Here is a 27388-nt window from a genome sequence, read left to right on the forward strand (position 1 = left end):
ATTTTGTTATTGTGTTATTATGACTTCAAGATGGCCCCGCAAGAGTGGCTGCCTTTCCTCTGTGGAAATCGACAAATATTACTGCAGTTTACTGAGTCACAATATTTCTGAAACGCTTCTTTGCTTGTGTAAGATGCTATTATACTGCCCCCGGTGGCCACATTGCACACAGCAGAAGGAGTTGCAGTCAAATGATGCACAAAATAATTAATTATTCGGATTAATGGCGAGAGTGGCTGCCTTTACAGCAGCTCCTATACTTTTTGTTCTTCTACTTTCTTCCTTTCAGAACTTTGCTGCTGTAAATTGGAAATTTCTCCATTGTGAGACGAATAAAGGTTTTCTTATTCTTATTCTGTAGGCCAGCCTTTGAGTTGGTACGTGAGCCTTGGAAATCTTGAAAATCATAAGGTTCATTTCCATCTTCATTACATGACACACATTCCTTATGCCATTATTTGACGAGTGAATGTTTTTTTTTTTAAATATGCCATTCGGCAAAAAAGAAAAAAAGGTGTGAATCATAACAGCAAAGAACAATGGTGGCGAGGTTGAGAGAGTACTTAGCTTCATCGTTCTAAAAATGTTCACTTCCCTTTTGAGCACATATTTGATTAACTATTTGGCAGGATTTCAAGCAATTTTATCCTCCATTTTCACAAGTGGAGTTGGTTGACACTCGAGCAGAACTCAATGCCGGCTTCCCAGGAGAATCCCTCGTTCATTTCGCATTCCCATCACCCCATTAGGCTGACCATCAGCCAACGTAACTGCTTCCTGTTTCTCCAAGACACCGTCTTCATCCTCTTGTCTAATTCACTTGCTTGATAATGTTCCGACCGCAGAAGGTAGCGGATTCTTACCATCGACAAATTTTCAGCCTTTTCACCAACTGAAACTGAAGCAAATAGGTGGAAAATGGCAGCGCAACCCTTCCTGCATTTCATCCCCCCCCCCCCCCCCCACCATCAAAGCACGAGGGCATCTCAGAATGGAGATCTGAAGCCGCGGCATCCGCTGTAATTGACGTTAGTGTGTCAATATGCCGTCTAAGTGAACAAGTAAAGGGTCAACTTGTGAAATTGGATTCCTGACAGGCAACTTTGACTGAGGTCATCGCTGAGGTCCGAAACCTTAACTTTTTGATCCTCAAAAATAGTACTTTTTGCAAATTATAGCAAGGATTAATGCATTCCCTTCCGCAGTAACCTAGTTTCGTACCTTAGTGCGGGCAGTGCTGTCTTCATTGGAATTTATTTGGCCAGCGTGACACCTATTTTTGATTATCCAACTTTGTCAGGTTACTCTTACTGAACATAATGTATGAAAATCTCGTTCTTGCAGCGGTGGTCCAGTGGGTAGTGCTTCGACCTTCCAGTGCAGAGGTACCGGGTTCGATTGCAGCTCCGGCCTTCCTGTGTGGAGTTTGCATGTTCACCCCATGCCTGCGTGGGTTTCCTCCAGGTACTCCGTTTTCCTCTCACATTCCAAAAACATGCATGGCAGGCAGATTGAACACTCAAACTTGTCCCTAGGTGTTAGCGTCAGCGCAGATGGTTTGTTCGTCTCTGTGTGCCCTGCGATTGGCTGGCAGCCGGTTCAGGGTGTCCCCCGCCTACTGCCCGAAGACAGCCGCGATAGGCTCCAACTCCCCCCCCCCCCCCCTCCCCTTGTGAGGATAAAGCAGATCAGAAAATGGATGGACCGATGGATGGATGAAGGTATATTTTATTTCTTGACTTCACTTTGAGATGATGTGTCTGTGAAAGTTCATGTGCATTATGATTTGCTGTAACCTGTGACGTCGCCACATCGCGGGGCTGCGATTCAAATTTTGAATCGCCACAGAACCGATCACTCGGGCACTCATGAAAAAAGCTGGCAAGCCCCACAAACTGCGTGAGAATTCAGTCGGGTTCGGTCGCATCGCTCGGTGTGCAGCGGCCTTTTGGGCGCCAAAAGATGTTTGATTCTTGGACGTATGCTTCGCACTGGCAAATGATGTGAAATACGGCAATAACGGTGAAATTGGACTGTGTGTTTTATACATGTGGAGCATAAATTATGTCAGATTGTGCGAGCTCAACATTGAACATGTAGGCAATGGAGAGAGCAGGGAAAAGCAATGGAGCGAAGTAATGTGTAATCTTACTACTCAATGGGCTGTGCCCGGCAACGGGCCTCTGAATGCTGGAGGTGTCAGGGAGATAAATAGCAGAGTGTCCCACTCGAAAAACATGATTAATACCCCGCCCGGTGACGCTGCTGAAGATGAAGTGGGAGCAGCTGGCTCAGCCAGCATAGGCACGCAGGGAGAGGTGGGAGGGGCGGTCGGGAGCGAGCGCGCTAGAGCAGAGAGGGCAAAGAGGAGGACGTACTGGCAGCTAGGGGATAGGGAGGCAAGGCAAAGGCAATGCAGGCCAGCGTAGGCACGGGAACTCTCATCTCCCCTCATCTGGCCTTGTACGCCGCTTCATTTGTTTTGCCTTTCTTTTCTCCTAGTGTACTACGACATGCATGCATGTGAGAGTATCCAACTTCGGCAACATCACGGTGCAGCTAAATCAAGCAGAAAATGCCAAGATGGCAAAAGCCGGAGTGAGTATGTTCATTTTGTTAACATGGCGCACACACTTGGGAGTGAGTCAAGAATCTCTATTTCCTTCCTGAGGTGGTCATCAAGGGCTGTCTGTACCTTCCAAAGTTTGCCATATATTATTCGTATTTCCATTATTTCCAATCAGAAAAGTTCTTTCAAATTCCGAATTAAAATCAGAGGTTGGTCGGCAATCTCATCATGGTACAGTCAGAACGAACACCTGCTGAACATTTGTGATGTTACATTTCCATCTATAGTCAATGCAGTTTGTGCGGTTGCGTGCCGGGAGGCACAGATGAACCGAAGTGAACTTTGGGCCGAAGTGAAATTTGGGCGACGGCGAGTCACGGACAGCCAGTTGCTGTTGAGAGCGTACTTATTACGCCACGCACAAAAACAGACACACACAACTTGGTGTAAAGAAACAATCCCCTTGCGGTCTGTGGGACTGGCCCCGGTCACCAAAAATGAGCGAGCGTAGAGAAACTGAAGCTAAAGTTGCCGTATGTAGTGAGTGGATTGACTTGTTGACACTTGTTGAACTGTTCACCAAGATCAAATTTAGCTGCCAAAGTACGAACACAAGCACCGGTCACCAGATTGACGTGCGATGTGGAAACTTTTTTTTTTCTTCTGACGGAGAAGAATGTGGAGCCCTACCTCCACTCCGGTCGAAGCAACACCGGTGTCAGTACAAAAGTGTTCGTGACACATGGGGCCATGCGATATTTCGTGTTTGGTCTGACCCTACTTTCTGGCATAACAGATTGCGTTCCAGTTTAGAGGTTCGGATGGATTTACCGCACACCTTTTTCAGTTATCATGCTAATACAGGAGATCCTTGCTGTTCTTTATCATTACTTAAATCCTCGATATGCCAAAGAATCCTTGATTTCCTGCAAGCACATTTCTAGCAGCGGGGAAACCCTGGTAATTGATTAAAATGCCATTGGGCACAGATACAAGTACAGGGTGTCCTCAGTTTATGACCGCCCCGACGTACAATGATTCAAGGTTATGAAATCTGTGAAAAACGACTGTGTGGCGTGAAAATTTGTGGCCATGCATCACAAGAAGGCCTGCTGAGTTACTGCTGTACTTTGCATTAGCTTTTTTTCAAATGTAATATACGGCCTAATAGATGTTTTTCATAAATACCATTACAGTGACTTTAATTTTACGACTGCATTAGTGTTGCTTAACGATGTCGCATTCCGTACAAATTCAGGGTTGTTGCCCTAAAAGGGTCCCGTGTACCTCTGTGTGCACTTTTATGACCGCAGAAGTCAGGCAAGTGTCAGGATGTAAGGTGGAATCTGACAGAAAAATTGGTACGTCTTAACATTCATAAAGAATGCATTGGAAAAAAATTCACAAGGTTTGTCAGTTTGTTAAAGCTTGTTACTGTTTTTGATGACTACCTACCTGACTGTGGGGTAGTTTGAGTGAAAAATCTTTTGGGTACAGAGTCGAGTTATTGGGCCGGTTTTGTTGTGTGTGTAAACATGTCGAGGGGCGGGCTACTTTTTCATGGTTTAGAGGCCCCAACCCTCCCCTCACACAATTAACTTTTCCACTGTAATGAGATGATTGATATGCTGGAAGTGTGGGCTTTAAGGAGATATTAATCATTCCCTCTGGTAATTTTAATCATGCGTTCCATCATCCCCAGCTGCTGAGGATCACCTTCCTAGCAAACAAAGGGCAGGCAAACCACTTGCATAGTCATTCTGTTCTAGTTTAACTTTATTTTATGCTGGTTCCTCCCATCTGTTCACACAAGCCTCTGCAGCCCACGTTGCACGTCCACAAGCTGGGGAAAGCAGCGTGTGGGTGGGCGATTGTAGCGCTGTGTGTGCACACGCACGTTTGCGTGTACGTGTGTAAACTTTAGAAACACAGGCATCTTTTGAAATGGTAAATCTTATCCCCCTGCGTCCATGACGAGTTGGTGCAGCGCCACCAGCCACCTCCGCCGTGAACACAACACAACGCAAACAGTAACGGCGCACAAACACATACACGGACAAGCACGGGCATACAAACGTAGGCACGCTCACAAAAAAAAAAAATGTCAACATAAATACGCCACATGGAGTCGGCAATATGTCAGAGCAAAACATAAATTGGCATTTGAACCAGTCGCTACAGTATAACTGGGAAGTATCAAGAAATGCTGCAGGGATGACAAAGAACCCTGTCGGGTTTCAAAATGTGATACTTAAATATTTTTTTATCGACAATTGAACGGCAAAGACGTCCCGACAAGTTGTGGTGAGACGCAGCGGCAGCTAGCGACGGCAAGTTTAGCAACGAGCATCGGCTGGCTACCATTGCTTGCTAAAAAAAGATTTTCTTTGCTGCAAGCTCAGAAGTCACACCATCATCTCACTTAGATGGTGGTGAATAATCATCAGTTTTTACAAGTATTGTTCTCATGAAGGGATTACAAGTTGTAATTTAGAGAGGGAAGGCACGGAGAAGCCATGCTAATTGCTAAGCTAACATAAGGTCATCTTGAAAGACCAAAATTAACGGCGACTAAATCGACTTCACAGATGTCTTGCTGGAACCGCATTAATGCAAAGCGTATCCAACTTTAACCAGAAAAATAGTCAACTATTTTATTTTAAGTGTCTGGCGAGAAAATTAATAATCTGTTGTGGTTTCGTTAGTGGCTTGGTTACAGACGGAAAGAAATCAGGTTGTGCCACCGCTACGGGAATGGGACTGTTTGAAAATATCTGAAACGTTTCATAAGTACTCTTTGTTTGAACCTAATCTCCATTGGTAAGAAGTCAAACAAACCAAAGTAGTACATGAAGGAGGTCAGTGTGACGGGAGCACAATTGTGTTTTGATGTGAACAAGCATCACTGTGATCTTTTTATTTTTTCATCGCTGCTCATAAACGGAACCCATTTCACATCATCCCGACTTCCCACTTGTCATCGAGCTAAAATCACCTTGATCGAGCCGAGAGGCTCCCAGTGATTGCTTTATGATGGGGTGCCTTTCAAAGAAAACCAGAAGACTGCTGCAGAGCCCTCATTATTCCCCACCTTGCTTTACCCTGGCACTCCTGCTCCACTGCATGACTAAAAGACAATTAATTCTCATAATAAGGGCTTTGGCTATCATTCCTCATTCTGGCAGGCCCCTTTTTCCATAGGGGCACGGAGGGAGTGCCCGAGCCATGGATCTATGCTACACAGATGAACCTCTGGCAGATGTTGAGTGAGCAGCTCACTTAATCGCTACGCTATCTTATGGCCCTCACGCCCGCACGCAAATGGTAAACTATAGAGCCATTACAAGTGACTGTTTGGATGTCATCTTAAAGGACCAGACACTTCGGTTGGTACAACGTCACAAACAGGAGCAGAGTCAGAGAGTGAGCCGTAGTACTTTGACTCTGATAGCCAATGAGGAAGCTGCCGAACCCCATTTAGTATCAATACAGGATTCTTCTTATTATGTCTGACGACCTTATAAGCCGTCGCAAGAACACTGCCACCTTGCTGAGCTACCGTTCATAAAGATCTTGATGCACTATCCTGCATCCGGTCACAACCATCTTCTCCTCCAATAGTTTTGCAGACCCTCCACGGTGTGTAGCATTGTCCAGGAATTGAAACTCTTCCACAAAGTATGCAGTATCAACAGGCCTACATCAAATACAACCCGTAGTGCCTGAGAAATAGCGTTACTCGTGAAATCACGTAACTCTTTTAGAGTCCCTGTTACCCTGGCAACCAAGCCCGCTCTTGGCCCTTTTTTTTTTTTTTTTAACGATAATGGGTTCTCGTATTATGTCAAAGTTTGAATGTCTTAGTTACGTTATTTTACTTTTTGGATGCAGTCCATTACTTGAACAAAATCATGATCACGATCAAAATCTAAATTCACTCTTCTTTTAATTTCAGGTAGTCTAGATGGACTTTCGCAAAATGCCGCCTCTCATGGGTCAGTCTTGGTATTACAACTGACATGAATTATGGATGCAGTGCTTAGTGTCAAATGCAGCACATCCTCCAAGAACAGAAAGAACACATACTGTATTTTCCCCCTCAAACGAATGAGCCAAGATCTTAACTATTGTGGTGTGTATCTTGCTTTATTCGGCTAATGTAGCCACGATTGTTGAAATACCTGCAAGAAAAAAAAAAATCCCAATTGTAAGATGCCAAAATGGAGGCTTTTGTATGCGCTATAGCAGGCTCATGCAAATCTTTGGGAAAAAAAAAGATTGTTTTATTAAAACCGTGATCTCCATGATGAGCTTGGCTTTTATTAGAAGCGGTTTGGCACTAGTGGCATCAAGTACTTAAAGGATGCCAGCGTAGTAAGAGGCTGTAATGAGATATGTGACTTCTTAAATTATTGGCCAAAGAGATGTCGTAATGCCGTGACCATTCAATCCAGACGGGAAGTGTTTAGTTTTAGGCGTCAAAGGAGAAAATCTCCTCACACTGCAGCAATTACCGCCTTCCCAAAAACTCACGAAAATAGATGCCAGCGCCTCGGCAGCACTTACAGCATCCCACACAACGAGCTCATTAGACCCGGCCTGTCCTCCCTCAGAACCAGGCTGGAGGAATTAATGCAATAACACCTGAGCTGTGTTCACGGTGTGCCATTTTCTGCTTTCAAACGTGTGAAATGTGGCCGTGCCACTTCAGTCATACTCTACACCCGTCTTCCCCCCCCCCCCCCCCCCCCACATGCGCCATGTTAGGGGGCAGGCATATTAATCACACTCACAGCCACTAATGCTAACAATCAGTCAACACAGTTGGCCAGCTTCGCCATCTCAGGAGACAGGGAGGTTTGTCCTGAGGCCTGCTGTGTCGTCCTGCTAGGTCACAACACACACACACACAAAAAACCAAAAAAACGCTCTGCTACATTAGTCAACAGCACCCTCCTGGTGTTGCGAATATTCAAAGTGTAAATGCTGAGAAACAGTCTGGTGCACCAACAATCAAATTATTCATCTAGTTATTCCTCACTTTGATTGACGGTTTTTAACTTCGTCCATCCGTCTAGTTCCCAATCCGCTTCTCCTCACAAGGGTCGCAGGGTGTGTTGGAGCCTATCCGAGCTGTCTTTGGGTCATAGGCAAGCTATACCCAGAACTGGTTGTCAGACAATCGCAGGGCACACATAAACGAAAAACCATTCGTCCTCACTATCGCACCGAGGGACAATTTAGAGTGGTCCATTAACCTGCCATGCATGTTTTTGGAATGTGGGAGGAAACCGGAGTGCCCGGAGAAAACCCGGAGACCATGCAAATTCCACACAGGAAGGCCGGAGCCGGAAACAAACCCTGCACCTCTGCACTGTGAGGGTGACGTGCTAACCTGTCGACCACCGTGCTGCCCTGTTGAAAGTCAAATTAATTTAATATCATTCACACGTTTCACAGTTAATCAAATTTGGGGACATCAGCACCAATGTTGACTGATGATTGACAGTCTTGAAATATTATCCCCCCCCCCACCACCATCACAATTATGAATGCAACCCATAAATTCGAATATTGTTGTAAACTTTGCAAATGTACAGTATTTCAAGAATTCAATTTCAACATAAAAACATATTACATCGATTAATTCCTCAACGAGTGAAGTATTTCATTTCATCATTTCATCATTTCATTCGCCAAATTCGCCAGTCTCAGGAAGTTTGAATACCGAGAGAAGCAGTTCCACAAGGAATCCATCACATGTACAAGACAGTGTTGAAATGAGGCAGACATTTGCCACCGCCATGATTTTCCACAACATATGCCGAGCAGTCAAGTTTTGAGAGCTAAACAGCTGCGTAGTTCAGCTGAGAGGAAGCTTCCTACTGAGCTTCGGTGATCTCTCCCCGAGTGTCATCCGCCAGCAGCGTGAGGTAGAAGCGGCATGTTTGGATTCCCGCCGTACTGAACGACAACGTCAAGTTGACGGGTGTGACGGCAGAAATTAATAAGCAACCTGCGCACTCACTTTCATCACACAAAAATCTAAATGAGTAGCTTATATATGAGAAGGATTTTTTTTTTGGTCTTATTCTGTCGTTTGAAAGCAATGTAAATTGTCGAGACATCAGGTAACGTAAAGAGTGCATCTGTGGTGGCTGTCAGCACTTGACGATTGAGGTGATGCACAGCTTGACAGCGGGTGGTCTCTTCATCCCTCGCCCAGTGGTGGTGTCATCTTTATAAAATGTATGTGCCACTTCCTTACTTCCCTGATTGAGCTGTATTCTGACAATTTCAGTCAATTTCTCTTGTGCAAGCTGCCAGTTATCGTAAATAACTGGCGGGAGGACCGTTAGCAGTGAACAACAAGTCAGTGTTGCTGAATCTCTGAATTTCATTGGTGCCTGATGTTGCAGCTCCAAAAAAGGAGAGCTTTGGTGTTGGTTTTTAAGACGTATACTTTATTAATGCTTTTCACAGTCTCAACAAATACAGGCACGCCCTTCTCCGTTTCCGTGCCTTCTCTTCTGTCGTTCGACTCGAGAGGCGTTCAAGGTTGCAATCAATGGAAATGCCATGAATCCGAACAATTAATTACGTTGTTCATCATTTGACTGCAACTCCTTCTGCTGCGTGAGATGTGGCCACCGAGGGCAGTATAATAACATCTTAAACAAGCAAAGAAGCAGTTCACAAATATTGTGACTCAGTAAACTGCAGTAATATTTGTCGATTTCTGCAGAGGAAAAAGAATACATGCCTGTGAATATTACGGTACTGTCTGAGTACAATGTTGATGCCATTTGTTTGCGCGTTGATGTAGTTTAGCATTGTTGGCATTACACTAGCTGACTTTCCTAAAGGCCGCATCTCGTTGAGGGGCGAAGGTTTGCATGTGTGTGCGCACGTGGCAAATGTGTTTTTGTCAGGGTTTGCTCAAGGTCGCAAATGGCCGCAAAGATGTTCGCCGTTAGTTTCAATGGTCACAAATGGTTTTCGTTGTTGAATTTAGTTTGATATTAAAATACAAGTACTCTGCTGGTCTCGATGCCATAAGCCGCTGCTGTTTGTTCACAAACATGTTACAGTTTGTCCATATTTCGATCTAGATTGCTCATTTTGGGAGACAACTTCCGCAGATCTGCTTGACATCAACTTTATTTGATTTCACAGTTTGCTTTGACTGTGTAAATTATTTTCTGTGGTTATTTCTACTATGCAGGGTGGCAATATCAACTATAACTGCCTGTAGGAACAGAATTTAAAACCCGTCCATGGGGGTTGTAGTTCAATACGGCTATACCGAACTGGCATCAGTCATGTATAGTAGCGTTACACTTGATGAGTCAAAGTGCACGGTGGGTAGATGTTAAAGGGAAAAAGTGGAATGAAAAACACAACAAAATGTAAAACATTTGTTGTTGGAGCAGGGTTGGAAGTCACTTGGCTGATTCAGTGGCCCCAGGGAGGGCCGACACTGAAATGCTCTCTGACCATGAAATGGCCCTGCACGGTAATGGTGCTTAATGGCTGTGTGGTGCCGACCGAGTCTGGGAAGACAGAACACGAGCATGTTGACCGAGACACAGGAAGCCTATGATGTTTTACTCCATACAAGCTTGATATATATTTTATTCACCAAGAAGAAGAAGAAGAAGAAATGACTTTCAGCATCTACCTGTTCTGCAGTCACCGCGGTCAAATTGCTTCAAAATCTACCAATAGGGGTGGGGGGGGGGGGGGGGGGAATACAAACAACTCACCTAACATCATAACGGTATCCATTTTGACTGAGGCAACCTTTTTACATCTCACTGTGGCTTTTATATCCTTTTGCCCTTCGACTTTGCGCCCGCTGACCCACAGATGTCATGTCATCAAGTCATTATTGTGCCCGCTTCCCTTTACCGCTCAAAGTGCTCCCATCTGGCATATTGCCCTCATGCACCGCAAGGTTTCATCAGTCAAATCTCCAAAGAGCAAAACCCAGGGGCAAGACGCGGCTATCGAGCCCTGAACACAGCGATGGCATATCGAGGATCCGGCTCGGAGCGGAGGAGGTTACTCTCTGAAGGCCATCTAACAATATAGCATGCGACATCACTAAGGTGATCCATGTATCATAGCCTTAAAGTCTCTCTCTTTTAAAGGTCACGATTAACAGACAAGATGTTATATAGTCCCAGCAAGTAGAACAGTCGATGTTTCTCTTGGGTTTTCAAGTGGAACCTCGAAGGTTGAACACGATCTGATCCTGGTTTTGTTTTCGAAAAACAAGAAATACATTGAAATTAATTCGCTTTGGTCCCGCTCAAGGATTAAGGAGAAATGGCAGAAGAATTGGTGTTCTAGATTAGTGTTGATTGATGCTTCACTTGACCGCGTGTGGCCAAACGAACCCCAACTCCATTATAACTGGTCAAAAGATGACAGTAGAATGCTTGTGGATATTGTCATTTCTTTCCCATGGCGTCGAATTGATTGCAACTGGCCCAAACTGTTAGTCTTAGAAGATTCTTTGACTCTCATCTGAGTAGGCTTCGTCAGTTCATGCAACAAGGTTGAGAGCAGGATTGCTGAACTGATCACCGTTATTGAGATGTAGTGAGTTTACTTGTGTGATCGGATCGTACACACGTGAAGAAAATCTACCCGCCGACCGATGCCGCCGAGTCTTCTTAATCAGTTTTGACGACAAGCCGTGTTGAGTCATCGGCTGTGAGATGAGCGAGGGTTAAGCTGCAAACCTCTCCCTGACAACGCTCATTTGAGGAAGCATTAACCGGTGCAATGACAAGTGAAATATGGGGTGGACTATCAGTCATTCATCAATGAACCCGTCTTGTCGTCATTTGAATTTGGAGCGCTCGGCAATATTAACCTTCGTCACCCCTCCCTGAGTCGTATCGGACAGCCTGGCATTGCCTGAGACTGACAGCCACAGTATCAGAGTATCTGTTGGGCGTCACTCTAATAAATGCTTTCAGGCACTTAGAGACATGGATGAAGTGGTGCCAGCATGATGACTGGCAAGTGAAGGACTCGTTTTCGAAAAGTCTCAACTACTTTTTGCAAGTGTACATACGACACAGAGAGCTGAACCCCCCCCCCCCCCACACACACACACACACACACATTTTAAATGTATTTTGAAACGCTTGATTTCTAATACATATGATGATGTTCAGGTCCAGTGAAGAACAAGTTACCGCTGCCAATACTCTTTTTCATTCAATTGTAAAAGAGTTGATCTGGTTTCACTGTAAAGAGTGCAGTACTTTGGCGATGTACCGACATTTTATAGGTCTCATGTGAGTCTCAGATCAAGTTGCATCTGTTGGAAAACCGCACAAAGCAGCCACTTCCTCACATGTAATGTGATATGCCGACAATAGACAAAAGCAACGTGGCCAATTTCAGCTTTCAACACAACACAGCAGTAGGAATGAGTCTCCATTGTCAGACTTTGTTGCCTTTAAATTCAGCGCAGAGACACTCGCTGGAGTCACTTGCAGGAGATCGGAGCTCGTTAAGCACGTTTATAGGAGACTGCAAGATCTCCACTTGCGGATCATGTAAAGTTGATCGCTGCTCTGTGGGGCAATTAGAGACTGCCTACAGCCCCCAATCGTGCATCCGTGTGTTGTATAAATATTATTTTTTCTAGAAGATCACAACTACAATGACTCGGTCTCACCGTTCCAATACTTTTGGCGCAGTGTGCATATATTATTCATCCACACAATATTAATTGGTTCCGTGGGTGTAGTCTTGTTTTTCTCTCTGCCATTTCAAATGAATAACTGGAGGCGCTTTTCAGTGCTTTGCTTTAAAATGGCTGTGCTCATCTACCTGCCAAAGATGGATAATAATCCTGGAAATTACTCCCTTTGGAGAGAGAAATTAACCTAGATTTCCATATCAAAGCGTTATGAATCGAGCCTTTTTCCCTGCCTAGCCGCTCTGTTTCAAGAGAGCCAGTCTGTGGAAGTAGCCTGCAGTGATGTGCGGGCCGTACAAGGCTCCTTTCTTCAACACGAGCAACGCCGCAACAGAGGAAATCAGCAGCTTTGCGCCGCGGCAAAGAATGAGATCACTGGGCTTTCTGCACAAGGTCAACTTGGAGGCGAGGCGCGGCGCGTTTAAAATTCAGTCCCATCCTTGCCGAGCACTTGAAAGAGACAGTACCAGCCGGGGGAACCTGCTCACCATTATGCAAAGAGGCGACAGACTTAAAGTAAATACGTAATCTTAATGAATGCTGCGATCTACGGAGGTGGGGGCGAGAGGGGGGACAAGGACAGGGGGCCCTCCCGAGTCAAGTAGAGGCGGGTCAGACACGCACGGTGAATAATCTTGCGTCAACAAGAAGCAACTAGCTCTCTCTGTCTCAACGTATGCGTGTTTACAGTGAGCGGGGTCCAAAGGTTTGCAAGATGTTTGACCCTCCTGCTGCAAAAATAGGTGCCAGACTCCAAAAGGAATAACTTTCCAAGCGAGGTGTTGCTTTATCACCATGTAAACAAACATAAAAACATCTGCATGTAAATACCAATGGCGTTAAGAGAGGTTTTTATCACATCAACAGATGCTAATTGGCACTAATAGGCAAATGTTGTTGCTTTTTTTTTTTTTTTTGTGTTTTGTGTTACCAGCAGTATGTTCATCGGTAGGCTCAGAGTTGTTTATTTTCCTTACCCGTTATGACCTATGTCACTGTCCCCGATGCACAGACTTAAAGCAAAACGACAGCCATTAGATGACATGTCACACAATATAGGGGTCTTGTTCTGGCCTGCTGCCTGCTGGCGGTGTCCTTTGCTTTCCCCACTTGGCTCTGCGAGACGGTCAGAACATTGAGCCTGACACGTCGGAACCGCTGCTCTCTCTCAGTGCCCCCTTTCATTCCCACTATCAGAGAATCCAAGCCCGCAGAGATGAAGCTGTCCAGAGACCCGGGCCCTGCCGGGTTTGACTGGGCCATGATCCGATCAAGCCTGGAGGAAAGGGTCATTTTCTTCCATGACTTCCACTTGCTATGATCTCTGAACCTATTCTGAAAAGGCCCCCTGACTTGATACGGGCAGACAGTCGCCCCCTTGAAAGCTGCCTTTGGTTCGGCTTGTGTAGCCCGGAATGGGAAGAGCGAGGTCAGGCAGGAAGAAGCCCGAGCACAGGCACAGAGAGAAAGAGGGGGGGGGGGGCACCGTGGGCCGATAGCAATGCTCCAGGTGCAGATGGCACACTGTTTTATGTGTGGCCTCAATGGAGTATGTCAGCCAAGGTACCGGAGGCATTTAACATGGGAAGATCACACAAAAACATTGTCATCCGAAATCCAAAGCTTCATTAACAAAGGTCATTTGCGTGACAGTGAATGTTGTCTCATAGTTGGCAGGACAATGAAAGCTGGAGTCACGCCATCGTTCGAATAGTTTTTATCATGAAGCATGCATGCCGTCCTCCAATGAAGTCAGCTCTGAAAAATGTCATCAAAGGTGCGCCTCAGGACTCTTAAATCCTTTAGGATTTTGTCATAAATCATCCAATGGGTTTTACCAAGCGGATTTTGATCACAATGTAACTTGCTGGTGGCGCGGTGGTTGACTGGTTGCCACTTCTGCTTCACAGTGCAAATGTGCAGGATTCGATTCCAGGCCATCGTGTGTGGAGTTTGTATGTTCTCCCCGTGCCTGCGTGGGTTTTGTCCGGGGGCTCCGGTTTCCTCCCGCATTCCAAAAACATACGTGGCAGGATAATGGTACACTCTAAATTGTCCCGAGGTGTGAATGTGAGCGCGAATGATTGTTTGTCTATGGGTGCCCTGTGATTGGCTGGCAACCGGCTCAGGGTGTCCCCCGCCTACTGCCCGAACACAGCTGGGACAGGCTACAGCACACCCGCGACCCTTGTGAGGATGAGTGGATTCGAAAATGGACGTATGGATAAAACTTGCTGTACTTGTTGAGAGTATGGATCCTCTCAGTCCTTATTATTGCCAAAAAAAAAAAAAAATGAACATCTCTGAAACGTTTTCACGTTGTAGAGAACATATGCATGTGGGTGATAACATTCCGTGACAAATTTTAAGGTCACATGATCCACAAGGTCAATGTTGAATTAGAGGTGAAGATGTAAAGTTTCTCGAATGCATACCAGTCTTCTAAATGATTGCACATTTGGAATCCTCGTTAGAGTCCCTTTCCTACAATATCTGTTTTATGAAAATTGACCCAGTAATTCCTGAGATAAAATTTTAAAATCAAAGTGGCCACATCAAGGAATTATTTCTTCTGTCATTGTTTTTCGTTTAAATATTTGATATTTGGGATGAGGTTTTATTCACATATTTGCTGCAATTAGGATTTTACAACAGTGTTAGGTCGCACTTTTTCCTCATAGTTTGGTCTGTCGTGCGACTTATTCTCAGGTGCCACTTCAGGACTTGGACCGGCACCCCAAATCCCCAGTTCCCCAATTGTGTTGACTTTCTGTCCATTACCGCCACCTTCTTTCCTCTGACGGTAACACACTAAAAGTATTGTCATGCAGAAACGGAAAGTAGAAGAATAAATGGAACCCAGGACTCAGGACAGTGAGCTCCCAAGGAGCCTCGACTGGAGCAAGCCCGAAAACCCAATAAGAGTGAGAGGTCAGCAGAGGTGAAGCAAAGATCCAAGTCCCGTCCCATTGTGTGACATGTTCCCCCTGCCCGCTCACCCCAAAGGCTTAGTGTCAGTGTTAACACATCAAACGCTCAATATCTTCACAAAGCACAAAGGACACAAGCGCCTGGCTATCCACATCGTTTCCTCTAGGAAAAGGGAGATATGGATCCTTCCCGAAAGGTCAGCGCCGGCTGAAGTTTCAATGATTAAGCGCAAGCTTTGTTGTTTGACTTTTTTTTTTGCTGCTGGGAAAACAAATCTACTTTTAGGTGCAAATCGCTTCCGTTACGGCAACCTTCGGTGAATGGAATCAAATCATTTTCTATATGTCACTCTTAAATTGCAAAGGGTTGTCTTTTTTTTTTTTCCGGGTTTGATCATTTTATTATGAATGCTGACTCAAAATGTCAATGAGGGGAAGAAATGTTACGATAACATCACGGGCTGCGCAGGAAATGGCATTTAAAAACTGCATATCTGAATAAACATAAATATTGCGAGTTGCCAAGTGGAATATGGTGAATCATAAAGCAATACTGTCTGCAGTACATGTGCTGAAGTCAGTGTTAGTGGGTTGACGACTAGAATAGCTCCAATATGCTGCTTAGGCGTGGTACACAACTCCACTTTTGACATATACCAAAATTTTCAAAGAAATGACGAGGATTCAAATTGTCAAGGGTTTTTTTTTTCTATTTTTTCACGTGTTGATTGAGTTACAAGCTGTATAAGTACTTGACAGTTTTTCTCTCTGATAACAGTTTGCGCTTCGGCAAATCTCCTAATTTACTGCGGTCCAATTTTCATGCTATTATCAGAATCGTTGTTGACCACACCCGTAAGGAATTGTGAACAGGTTTAACATTTTCGTTATCCGAGCTAATCTGGGAGGGAAAATCACTCGTCGCATCCCAAGCCGCAGTAAATAATCACACATACGTACACTCAGGATCTGCTTTAGAGACATCTCAGAATCTAAATGCTAAAATTTGGTCCTATAATTGGTATGTGTGTAGACAACTTTAGCGTTTTGTTTTTTTTTCTTTCAAACTTTCTCGCCTTTCTTCTTTAGAACTAAGGAATCATGTGCCTTCAAGCATTTAAGAAAACCTTCAACTGAATAGCCCCCAAAAAAGACTTTGTCAACAGATGAGGCAATTGTCGACACGTTTATCAAATCAAGTAGTAGCCCACGGACCGTTTCTGGCTAACCTCCCAAGACTGAGATCTGTTTTCAAGGCAGCACAAGGCGACTCAGCAATCACTGCGGTGCCGTCCTTGTTTTTAACCCGCTGCCGCTCTTTGAAGAGATTTCCACTTTGCCGGGAATGCGTTCCCGCCGCCGAGGTGATGATAAAACACCTTATTTTATGGGTCGCTGATGACTCACCGCATACTGATCTTGGCTCTCCGCAAGCTAGCTAGAGGAAGCTTTCGTTGCGGCGCATTTCAATATTGAATCTCTTTTCCCGTTTTACCTGTAACTGCGGCGCACGTGCAGGAAAAATAAAGCAGAACCTCAAAAGAGTGCGCGGATAAATATATAATTGTTTGTTCAAGGGTGTTTTTGCACAGTGTGAGACCTTGCCGTGTAGAATGGTCCGCAGGCAGTCTCTTGAGGGAAGGTCTCATTTTCTGCCTCCCGCCGTGAAATATTCAGCCCGGCCTGAAAATAATACGGGAAGCGATTCAAGGCTTAGCACCTTTCAAATATGCTGGCAATAATGGACAGGGCATTAAATGAAGCATAGCCCTCTCATAGCAAAAGGGGGGGGGGGTGGGGGAGCAGAGGTTTTGAGTCCACAGCCAGGGTTTCGCATAATACTAATGACGGTTGAAGTGCCATCTACATATACAGCAAGGCGTCGTGATTAGTTGGTGCCGAGGATGAACCTGTGAAATGGTGCCAACACTTTTCCCTTTAGCCATTCAAGGTCTGTTTGTTTGTTTGTTTTTTAAACAAACAATACACGCAGAATTGATGATAAATAAAATACCTACATTTCACCAGTGAATGCCAACATGATACCCGCGCCTGTTGTTCCGTCTGAATGTGAACACGGGAGGGAGAAAAGAGAGGAAACTAAAGGGTGCACACAAATAAATGCAGCGACAGCGAGGAGAAGATTGTTATAGGAGGGCTTTGTTGAAAGGATTCAAGGGTTTAACAATCCCACATCCTCTCAGGCTGTCCTTCATCTCCAATAATCAAGCTTGGCCGCAGAATATCCCTCTGGATGGAGACGAACCGTGATGCTCGTGCCTGCCTCGCACTCATCTTTAAACCGCCAGTCTCGGGGTTTCCTCTTGAAGTCTTATGTCACATTTAAGGCTTCAAAAACCGAGCGCAGCAGACGGCCATGTCTTTAAAGCCAGAATCGCTCTCTCTCTCTTTTTTTTTTTGTTCTACATTAGCATCAGATGAAGGGAAGCATCGTGCTTGTGATGCAACGGGTTCTCTGAGAATTTGGTGCCACTTTGAACTTTGCGCTGTGCAAGGAGGCCGCCGAAGCAAACTTTTGAGCTCAGGTGAAAGTGCCGCATATAGCTCCATAATAATGGTCAAGAAAAAAAATCAACATATAAATACCAAGTAAGTAATACAGTAAGGATGTGTCGATTTCTCCCTTCCAGGAAATCTCACATGCAGGTCCTCAAAACAAACCTCACAATCACGTTTTCCTATGCAGACACTTAAATTGCATGCATATATTTTCTGTTGTCTCTAAAATGTAGTTATTTCTAAATACATCTTTCTTGGATGCTTGAAATTGTGGTTTATTACCTGTAAGTTTCTTACTTCACATTAAAGATTAGTGAAAGGTAATTCGGGTTCAAGGGCAACTTTTGTATTTTTTTTTTGTAATATTTATTTTTTAAATTGCAACCTGCATATACAGATTGATTAAATACTTGGGGTGATGCTTCTCATGAATCCAATTCCTTCTGAATCCAAATTCTGATACTATTTTGATAGTTTCCTATGTAATCTAATTTCATGATGAATTTAGGGTCTTTGTAGCTGGAAGCTAATCATCAATTCCATGTTCAATCTTTTATATTCATAGTAAATAATGAAGATTTTCACTCTGTGTGTAGTTAATATGCACGAGTTTCACTTTTTGAACTAGTGAAATGAGGTAGGTCGAGTTTTCCACCATATTCTCGATCTCATTTATTGAGTATCTGTACAAAGGTGCTCGGTTTGCCATACTGTCAAGAAACCCAAAGTCAGTTCGGGAATTGTACACTTGGGGGCGCTGCAGTCCACCACTTCCATGTTTCTCTTACATGAGAGTTGGTGGGCCAATGGGCTCGCTTTGGGCCTGGCTGTAAGTTACCAGGCTGCGTGCGTGTGTGCGCGCATGCACTTTAAACAGGATGATACCACAGGTAGGATCACGCCACGGTCCGTGTCACTCTTGATCGAAAATTAAACACAGAAAAAACAAGAGCGTGACCCCTAAATTGTCCCCGTTCCAACGGTTCGCCGGGGCTCACGTCACCTCGCAGTCGTCTCGTTACAACCTGTAACGTTTTGGGCGGTGCAAATAGTCCAGCTGGACTCATTGTGTGCACCGCACCCTCCACCCCCTCTCGTTTGACGCCTTTGTGTGAGACCTGGACGCTTTTGCCCGCTAATAGCTCGTCTGGTTGAAGGTCAGTTTACTCCTCTAATGAGCTGCTGCGAGGATTTGGATAAGCACTTTAAAGCAAGGAAGACGTTCGAACGCTGACAGGCCACAACATTAGGTACACAGACTCAAAATAGTGTCTTAGCAAAATATCTAACTCGCCGGCTCTCGAACTACTGGGGTCGGACGGCAGCGAGTCCCCCTGACGAAGTTTGAGAGTCTGCTAAATAGTTTGCAATAAATGTATCGTTTCAAAAAGGGCTTACCATCATATTGTGTCGACCACATTAAAAAAAAACAACATACGAATTAATTGGCCATCCATACTTTTGCTCTGACCTAATATGATTGTGAGTAAAACCTGACATTCCAGCATGAACGAAGTCATCTTTTATTTCAGTTTTGACTTCGTTATATTACAACTTTGTCTTGGAAAAAAAAGAACACCGTGAAGGTGTTTGTGCACCCAAAAAGTTGTCCTTGGTCTGGCACTTGAAAATATTCACTGTTGAAGGGGTGTAGTAGGCTGTGTCCTACATTTTGTCCCTCTTATCACGGAACTTGAAATTTGCAGTCATTGGCAGTGGCGTGCGTTTGACTCTTATCGATTTAAGAAGTTTGACATGCAGGTGCACTGAGTCAAGAGAGAGATTGCTACATTAGCATCTCAAGCTAGCCATCATTAGGCTCTCGATGACTTTTGTGTGTTTGCGTTTGTAAAATGACTCCTATTCTCCAAATAGTTTTGCCTTTAATGTTTTACAATTAATTGACATTTAAATTATGACTTTAGTCTTCTGATACTCTAATTACAGTGTGTGGAATTGAAAGAAAGGAGCAGTGAGGCTTTAGCCGATCAATATTTTTGGGTCTGATTAGCGAGCTTAAAAAAAACAATCATGGTCCCCGATGTAAACCAGATTGTGTTGATTGTAATGTTTGTGGCATTGCCAAATTATTACATCACAGCCGATAACAAAATTTGCATAAAATGCAAAATATGGTCCGATTCATCTGTTAGACATATAATAAGCATGAAAATAGAATCATTCTATTGTTAGTTTTTTGTGTGTGTGTGATGCTTGGAAGGCCTTACGGCAACCAAAATGGAGTAAAACAATGATAAAATCGGTACACTTTCGACACTCCAAGCCTGTCGGGTTTCCAAGAAAATGCAGAGGTGCGATAGCTGAGGTTTCTCCGAACACACACACACACACACACACACACACACGAGTCTTCAGCTCCTGCAGGGTTTGGTTCAGGGCTTCCGTTAAAAAAGCCCATCGCAGAGAGTGGGCCTACAGCCAACTGGGACGGATTGTCGGGTGGGACCTAAACAGATGGGAACTCGTGCAAAAAAGGTGAGGATGAGGTCAGGCTAAGTTCTGGCGATAAAGCTGTGGGCAGTGCTCGTAGCACTGTTTTAAAAGTTAACTGGATAAAACAGCTTGTGTGGTCAGAATAAACTCATAAGAACATATTGCAGCATTGTTCCCCTCCTGCTTTGTCAAGATTGCCACAGGCGGAAGAAACAGACACCAAATATTGCAAAAATTGTCTGGAAATCAGGAGTGTGCAGAATCCTATGAATGTCTTTTACACCCGTGTCCACTTTTTTTTTTTTTTTGGTTTGACCCAGATTCTTTTTCTTTTATCAGGATTGTGGTATCTGAAACACAAGAAGTTGAAGTGCTGTCCACTCACACCACATGCGGAATGGGACGACATCACAGGTAATTAATGAACACCTCAATTGTGGTTTGGCGATCAAGCATTAGAGTCAAACAAAATGATCACTCATCATAAAAATCTCATGAGGGATCTAAAGGAATTCGTTTTGCTTTTACTTTGGCTTTTTTGTCCAACATATGATGATAACCATAGAGTGGGGAGGGGTACTTGACATCTCAAAGTGAATTCAGAGATTTCTTTTCTAAATACAGTACAGGTATTCATGTTTGAAGATAACTGCTAAAAACAGGTCAAGAATGAGAACTATGTAGTGCTCAGTTGTGCTATTATGGTCTTAAATAGTTTTCACATTGCAATTTTCCATATTTTGAGGGGATCCAGTGACGCACCTCAGCATTATCCCCCACCCCACCATATCAGAACTTGAGCACCTTCATTTACATCAGTTGTTACCTGACACAGTTGTGACGGTCAGTTAGCTTGCTAGCTATGCCTACACCCCAAAAATGACAAAACATCTCCTCGTCGGTTCGTCCGCTGACGTGGCTACCCGTGAGCGCCTCGTGGTCGGCTCCGAGTCTGTACACATTCCGCGGAGGAAGATGTAAGACAGAGAAGGAGGGGAAAATGCTCTGAAAAGACAGTCTTGACAGTCAGCATGCAGACCAGGGCTGCGGGCTGATGTGGTGGCTTGAGAGTGCCTCATTGCTGCCCGTGAGTCCGCGCCTGTCCTGAAAAGAACCAGAAAGAACTAGGTTGGAGTGGAATGCGGTAGTCAGATGTGACAGCCAGTGAGTGGAAAGGGACTTCACGTTGGTGTAGCCGAAATGACCTGCTGTGATGTACAGTATTCCAAACACCAGAGTGTCATAAAACAGATTTGGTTCAACCAGCATCAAGGAAGCACTGTGCTGGACGTTAGCTGTTCCGCTGCAGCAGGAAAAGGATTCTGGGTGGAGGAGTCCACTTGGCCACTAGTAAACTCTTCATAGCAGGTGTTGTGATTGGGTACCTCAGCCAGATTCATTTTCACGTCACCACCCTCCCCTCCCCTCTACCCCCATTGCTGTAAAAACACTCGTTTCAGCAGCACCAGATTAACAGAGAGCCCCCTAATGGGGTAATTACACCAAGCCAAACATCTATTTTTCACCTGTGCTCTGCCATTATTCTCTGTCTCCCGAGCCACTCTATTGGAAGTCACTTACTTGCCTTGCAATGACTTATCATTGACTGACATTTAGACGATCCTGAGTAATTTGTCTTTTGCCGGCCGGCCTCGTTGCGATGAACAATCTTTCTCCATCCACTTTATGAAACATTCATGGGCAAAAAAAGGACTAGAAACATTCCACAAACACACACAAACAGTGCACGAGTGTCTTAACAGATACTATAAAGGTGACAGACAACGAAAATGATGTAGCCAGTCTAAATGCCTTAGGGACCAGTGGGGATCGGGGGGGCGGGCGACAAACATCTCCTCCATGACACAAATGTGTTAAATGGGTCCTGTGGCTGCTAGTGTATCTGGTGATTGCAGTTACAAACGAACTAGAAGTCTTAATGTGTATATTGTATATTGAAAGGTACCCTATTGGTCATAATTGGATGTGACTTATCCAATCAATGAAGACTTGGCAATAAAATACTGAAAAAATGGTATTCCAAAATATTAGCCAGTAGCTCAAATGATCTTAATATTTCATGATGTGTAATAATGTTTGTGAGTTGTTTTATGTACTGCTACATGACAATACATGTACAATAAACACAGCACAGGCCAAGATCTCCTTGGAATACTTTTGTATTTTTTTACTGATGAACGAGTATTGACACCAGGTATCGGCCGATACCGGCCTTATTTTAAGGTATCAGCTTCTCATGGATGCTACCAATACCAGCCACCGATACCGAGAGAGACGGTTGATTGGCACTTATCTTTTGTATGTAAAAATGATGTCAGCACTCCTGGTATGAAACAGGACATCGTCCATTTTGGGTGAATTCCAGGGCTCTACCTTCTGCTTCAATGAATTGCAACTATCTAAATCAGGTATGCTCAGCAGATGGGCAACACTAAATGGTGCGCCCCCCCTCCCCCTTGGCCTCTAACTCAGCTGGAACGCACTGTCAGTTTGATGATCATTTTGATGATTCACCATACACACTCATTACTGCTTGTAGCTTTGATCTGGTTTGTTTTCATTCTCGAATGGTGTCCATCACGTGCAGGTTATGTTATATTTTGGTCTCGTTTGCACTAAGGTCAGGTTGAAACACCAGACTACTTTTTGCCTTGTTGGCTTTATAAATTCACAACATCATCCCATACTCAACGCTTTCCACATAAAACAGGAATGCTGATGTATCCTTTAAGCATGACTCACTGTGTTTACGACGGCAACTGAAAGGGTTAATCACGTTCTTCACTAGGGGGAGGGGGGGGTCTGATTAGTCTCTCTCATTGCTTAACACAATGACAAATAACCACGATTCTTTTTCTTGCACTGATAATCAGGACAACTTAAACATTTCTCTACCGGCCCGAGTGAGGCCATTAATCCTCCTGCGATAGCGCCGATAAGTGGTGACTTCAGAGTAATGGCCTTGTCACCTTCCAAAAAGTGGGAGAGAATGTAAGCAATTAAAAAGCGCCACCCATTATAATATATATTTATGTTTTACACGTCACATCTATCTGTGTCATCTGCCAGTTTTAATAGACCGATTAATGGAATTATGTTTTGGGTAATGAAAAGTGATGTTGATGTTGAAATATTGTGAGGTAGATGGCAAAAAAAAAAAAAAAAAAAGCTGGATCATGTGATACACTGTCTGTCGAAGGCTACAGCTATGTTTCCATCAAAAGGGTCCCGGGCCCCGAGTTTCAAATCCCCTCCAAAGCCCGTTTTGGCTACTCTTTGTTTGGCTCGTTGGCATTGTGACCCCATGCTCTCTCAGACTTTGAACTCAAAGCTTTGGGAAAGCCGTATTGCTTCTTTAAACACATTATCAGCGGACTTGGGTTTTAAGAATATCACTAATCATCTTAAGGTTTTAGTGCAGTGTGGCAGCGTCATCAAAGCCTTCCTCTGTCCATTCACCGGCTTGGGACACTGTAAGAACAGTGGAATACACACAAAGGTAATCGTGACTAGCGGTACTTTTTTCGCAAACTAAACATTTAGGGCTTCAAAAATTGAAATCGACGGCACAACTTTCCGTTAAACTTCAATTTTACTTAAAATACAGTGAATCAATTTCACTCAACATCCAGTGTACGTCCCTGCCGTTTTACACTTTGCCTTCTACTGAGACCCCTTTTTTTTTTGGCTCATATCATCAAAATTGTAAATCAAGTGCACCAAGATTTACAACAACAGATTAGCAAACCTCAAACCGCAGCTTTCATTAAGTTCATTTGCTAGGTTAAGATTTTCGCCTACACGGGAGCAACGTAATTTGGCATCTAGTGAGTCTTTAATGAATAATGAATGTCTAAGTATATCAACTGCTTTTAAAGACTGAGACGTACGTGGCCTGCCTAGTATACAATGGTTGTACGTAATTACAGCCGTGTAAGGTAAGGTTTATTCACTTAGAAAGTAACAGCCATGTTTTTTTAATTTTATTTTATACTAGGGATGGTCATGGTTGTTCATGAATCGAACCTTTAGAATTCTATGTGGTTTTCTTTAGTTTAGAGGTGGGTGGATATGACTTAAATTAAAAAAAAAATCATTTTTGTATTCCCCGTTATGAGAAAACACAAATGACAGTGATATTATTGGAAACGAAAAAATAATAACGTTTTGCTCTTTAGATTAATTAATTTATTTATTTGGGGTTACTGGAATTTGCTTCATTTCTGCAGATATCTTTGGTATGTAACGGCGCACTCGTTTTTTTTTTTTTTCAAGGTAAGGCTAGCAAAACATTTGGGGCTTGTAAGTGCTAACTCGGGGTTTTAATTTCCAACGTGTATAAATCACTGCTTTTGCAAAGTATAAATGTACATTTTGTCATCAGTGTACAGTGCAATTGACTTTGCGACTTTCTCGGCCCCTTTTATTTTATTTTTTTTACCCGCCATACTTAAAACGAATGAAATAATTATGCTAAAGGATTTAACTTTGTCGTCTCTGAAAACATAAAATTAGAAGCGTTGAAATAGTCGACCTACATCCACAAAGACCTCCACTATAGCGGCATGTGTTCATCAGTTATGCTCTCCAATAGAAAACTTCAATTCTATCAGTTGCTATTTAATCGCCCTTTAGTTGATCAGGGAAAAATGTTGTCAAATTTATTTTAAATCTGTTCCTCAACGTCTTATTTGAGTGGTTACTTTTGAAAATGCACAGCGCCTGTGGGGGTAGGCAGCGGACTGTTCCAAGAGAATCTTTGCGTAAGGCATTTTGGAGTTTACTCGTGTGATCACAAATGCTCATCTTTTTGGGGGGCACTTTGCAGAAAATGTGTTTGCACATGTGATTGCACAGCGATCTGTTTGTGCCCCCTCGGCTCCTCTTAAAGCTCCTCAATCTCGTCAGCCCGCCCGTGATTGCGATTTGCCACCTTGAGTCACATTGTCTTCATCTGGAAATATTTCAGCCGCATTTGGGGAGATGAGGGATAAAGGAGGGTAAAAACACACCCTGTTGTGTGAATCCTGGAGAAGGCCTTGAACCCTGCCATTCATCCCTTTCACTTCATCAGCTGAGTCTAATTGCCAGAGAGGACAGAATACCCAGGGCCCAATTGTTCTTTATCCTCTTTGGAGCCTCTGAGGCATGAAAAGCGAAAGGCCTGCTTTTGATCTTTTTTTTTTTTTTTGGGTTAGTTTTTTTCCCCCCCTTGTTCTTCTATCATCCCCTACTATCCTCTCCCTTAGAGTGGGACACTCCTTTTCAGACGGTGCCCCCTTCTTCATCCACACTAAATCATTATCAAGCTCTGCTTCGTCAAATAATGGCGGGTATGGGAGGTCATGATGGGGAGGGCCAGAGGTCCGCCGGGGTGGCCGCTAGGACGCGCTGGCGCTCCCCAACTCATCTCGGAGGCATGCTTCTTAGTGCTGACTACCTTTATAGACCTTGACCCCGGTTTTCGTTTGCCTGTCCTAATGAGACCCTCTCATGCGTCCCCAGCAATGGAGGGCTCGCAATGGCGGGGTTGGGAGGCCAAAGTACAATGAGACGGAGCACTGTGCTCAGACAAGAGCGCATCTGTGCTATCTTATTAAAGCCTTGGAAAGGAGCTCATGCGTCTCAGCGTCCCATAGGCGCTGAGAGCAGGTCTATTGACACCTACTTGTCCTTTGCGGTCAACACCTTTCAGTCAGCGGGCAGGCACACCCAAGCTCTCATCGCGAATAATTCTTCGTGGGGTATTTAGCGACGCATAGTGCTTAACTTGGTTAGCGTGGGGATGAAGAATGAGTTTTTGTGAGGATGAAAAACTCTTGGGAAGTAGTGAAATGACGAGCAGTGTCAAAGCCCCCCCCCCCCCCCCCGCCCGCCCGCCTCTCCTGACAAAAGCAAACATTACTTGTATCAAAAGAATGCAGGGGCACCAACGCCTCTCCTGATGCTTTAAAGAAAATTATTTCTATTCTTCAAATGGATTCAAAAGCATGCAGATGCTTGTTGATTTTCTTTTCTTCCTATCTGAATTTTTTTCCCTGCCCTTAGGTATCGGCCTTGGCACTCATCCCGCTCTCAGAAATGTGTCAAAATGTGGCGACTAAAATGGCACTTTGGTGATTAAAGGAAATGTGCAAGAAATAACGAGACCGCCAACCTAGCTAACTCGCAAACAAAAGCAACAGCGGGACATGCTACGAGGAGTCGAGCAAAGTGACAAACAAAAACACAAGTAGCCCCAACAAAAACCTTCAAGCAATCATGTTACACACGCCTAACATCTGAGCACTGTGCCAGAACAAAGCCGAGTTGCTGTCAGTGCATCGATCCGCTCCTGAAGGAGCATGTCCACACACACACACACAGACACAGACACACACACACAGACACACTTTTAGCTCTCTGATTGCTCCCTGCTTCTCACCTTCTCCCCCACCCATCACCCTACCCCGGGCCTCTAACACTCCTCTCTGACTGCTCCCCCAGAATGTTCTTATTGATCTGGCCTACTTCGCCGGAGTTAACTCGCTGATAGAGCCGGGCCGAGGGCTTCCCACAGCACGACCAGTGATGTCTGGTAACGATGTTGAAAGAAAACATTTTCAAAACCTGATTGAGTCACGGTGGTACAACTTGAATAAACCAATTTGCCAACTGCCTTCCGTTCTGGTCACCTATTGGAAGCTTTTACTGTTGCCAGGCAAGAGGCTGAGACTGTAAATAAAGTACTTCAAGTTGAAGAAGTGTTAAAATATGACCTTTTGTTTGTTTGTTTGTTTTTACAGTTGATTTATAAGATGAACATATTACATATACAAATATAAGCTAAAAAAAATGGCAGCCAGTGGAAAACGGTAACAAAGTATGCAAAACAAAAGTACGGTCTCAGTGTTTGTTAATGTGGACTAGTTTTATGAATCCATGAATATCTTTCATTTTTTTTTTTTTTTTTTTGTCCCAAGTTCAAGAGAAGCATCACAGCTCATCACTGACTTAAGTCTGGCATACACTTTGCATTTTCGGCACAATGAGGGTGTGCACTTGAGCATAGCAGATCTGAATATCTGGTGACCGTTTGGTAAACGTTTGTGACCTTGAATGAACCCTGACGTGAACGCAACATTCGCTACTTTCGCAAACACTTGCTCAACTCAATCAACGGTACCTCTG

At 44.1% G+C, this 27388-nt stretch overlaps 1 long non-coding RNA gene across 1 annotated transcript in view; it reads left to right on the forward strand.

Annotated features, from left to right (window-relative positions):
- Positions 1–2547: 2547 nt before the first annotated feature.
- Positions 2548–27388, forward strand: part of LOC147206537 (uncharacterized) — a 132374-nt gene continuing 107533 nt past the window's right edge. The window contains exons 1-2 of the long non-coding RNA XR_015100753.1: positions 2548–2598; positions 20537–20611. This is a non-coding gene — a long non-coding RNA (uncharacterized LOC147206537). The remainder of the gene's footprint in view (positions 2599–20536; positions 20612–27388) is intronic.

This window comes from Hippocampus guttulatus, chromosome 4, assembly GCF_054856545.1.
Source record: "Hippocampus guttulatus isolate MCC_2025c chromosome 4, RoL_Hgut_1.0, whole genome shotgun sequence".
Lineage (NCBI taxonomy): Eukaryota > Metazoa > Chordata > Actinopteri > Syngnathiformes > Syngnathidae > Hippocampus > Hippocampus guttulatus.